Genomic DNA, 2,261 nt, shown 5'->3' on the forward strand with positions numbered 1-2,261 from the left:
AGTGAATAGACAACAACCTACAGAATGGGAGAAAATATTTGCATGCTATACATCTGATAAAGGGCTAATAACTAGAATCTATATAGAACTCAGGAAACTCAACAAGAAAAAAAATCAAACAACTCCATTAAAAAATGGGCTAAGGACAAGAACAGAAACTTTTCAAAAGAAGACAGACTAATGGCCAAGAAACATATGAAAAAATGCTCAACATCTCTAACATCAGGGAAATGCAAATCAAAACCACAATGAGATATCACTTAACTCCAGTGAGAATGGCTTTTATCAAAAAGTCCCAAAACAACAAATATTGGCATGGATGTGGAGAGATAAGAACACTCATACACTGCTGGTGGTACTGCAGACTAGTACAACCTCTATGGACAATAGTGCAGATACCTTAAAGAACTAAAAGTAGAACTACCATCTGATCCAGCAATACCACTATTGTGTATCTACCCAAAGGAAAAAAAGAGATACTATAAAAAAGACATTTGCACTCAAATGTTTATAGCAGCACAATTCACAGTTGCAAAGGTGTGGAAACAACCCAAGTGCCAATCAATACATGAGTGGAATAATAAAATGTGGTATAGGTATACCATGGAGTGCTACTCAGCCATAAAAAATGGTGAACTAATACCTCTTGTATTATCCTGGATGGAGCTAGAGCCCATTCTTCTAAGTGAAGTATCACAAGAATGGAAAAATAAGCACCACATGTACTCACCATTAAATTGGTACTAATTAATCAACATTTACTGTGCACATATGGAAGTAACATACATTGGGTGTCGGGCAAGTGGGAAGGGGGAGGAGGGGATGGGTAAATGCACACTTAATGGGTGTGGTGTGTGCTGTCTGGAAGATGGGCACGCTTGTAGTTCTCACTCAGGTGGTGCAAAGGCAATATATGTAACTGAAGCATTTGTACCCCCATAATGTTCTGAAAAAAAAAAAAAAAGAAAGTAGACGTTGCAAATGTGGACAATTCTTTCAAGTTCTTTCACTGTGAAAGGGAGGAAAGAAGTAAAGATGATAGAGAGAGATGGGTAGTGAGAGGTTTCTTAAAGAGTCTAGAACATGAGTAAATAATAATGAGGACAAGCCAATATAAATGGAATGTTTGTAGATAACTCATTCATGGGGAGTTTTAATGGGGACACAGAAGAGAGAGGCAGGGATGGAATTTAGGAGCACAAGAGAGATTGGGTACATCTAGATGTCTTTTTAGTAAGCTGGATCCTTGTGCTTTTCAAATTAAACAACATGCAAAATTACCTGCAAAATAACATGGTTAATCTGGCAAAACTCTGAAAAAAGGAAGCACCTTTCAAAATTAAAGAAAACATTCTTGTATGTTAATTTGGTTGGATAAAGAATTACTATCAATCTATGAGTCAAGTATTTCAGGACTTGAATAGTTGTTCTGGATATTCCAGTACCACAGTGCTCAAATAATACTTAAAAAATAATTCAGTTAAAGGTCCAAAAATGTAGCCTAGTTTATATTCTTTACATAGCTGATTCACTTGGGCTTTCATTTACTTGGAAGAAAGTTTAACTTGAAACAAAATGTCTTTGTCTTCTCTACTGACTAATTGAAAATAAGACCATAAGATAGTTTTGAGTCTTTTTTCCTTTTAATAAGTGAGCAATGGAAAGGGGGGGAAAATGGCTTGATATGTCTAAATGATGACAGTGGTGGAAGGTAAGGCTTAAGTGCCTATTATTCTTTTTCTTGAGTCTCCATGTTCTAAGGATACCACTTTATGTCACCATCATCCTATTCTAAAAGCTCCTTTACAACTTGGGAGCATAGATAATACCTTTATTATATGCTTTTAGTATCATAACCAGATAATTAATTTCCCATAATTCAATACTTTGAGAAATAGAATAGAATATATGGTTACATTTATTGAATTTATAAGGCATTTGGCAATTAGTAAAATGTTTTCACATTTCATTACTTTTAAAGATACATCATCTGAAGAATTCAAACTGCTAGGTAAGGACAACCCATTTTACAGATATCTAAATCAAGGGCCAAAAATCCAAATGACATTTAAACTACGTGGTAACATGTACTGGTTACAAAAAAATATACTGCCATAATGGCATTCATATTTCAAAAGCTGACATTTATTGATCAAGTATTCTGTTACTGATATTGTCATACAGTTCTTATTTGCCTAATATAACTTTTCATGCCCTGTACTGCTTCATTAAATACTATATTAAATTCCTATTATTTCAAA

At 34.4% G+C, this 2,261-nt stretch overlaps 1 protein-coding gene across 1 annotated transcript in view; it reads right to left on the minus strand.

Annotated features, from left to right (window-relative positions):
• Window positions 1-2,261, minus strand: part of EFCAB7 (EF-hand calcium binding domain 7) — an 86,083-nt gene that overhangs the window by 1,918 nt on the left and 81,904 nt on the right. The gene's annotated exons all lie outside the window — the stretch shown is intronic.

The sequence above is a fragment of the Propithecus coquereli genome, unplaced genomic scaffold (genome assembly GCF_000956105.1).
Source record: "Propithecus coquereli isolate 6110/MARCELLA unplaced genomic scaffold, Pcoq_1.0 Scaffold14, whole genome shotgun sequence".
NCBI lineage: Eukaryota > Metazoa > Chordata > Mammalia > Primates > Indriidae > Propithecus > Propithecus coquereli.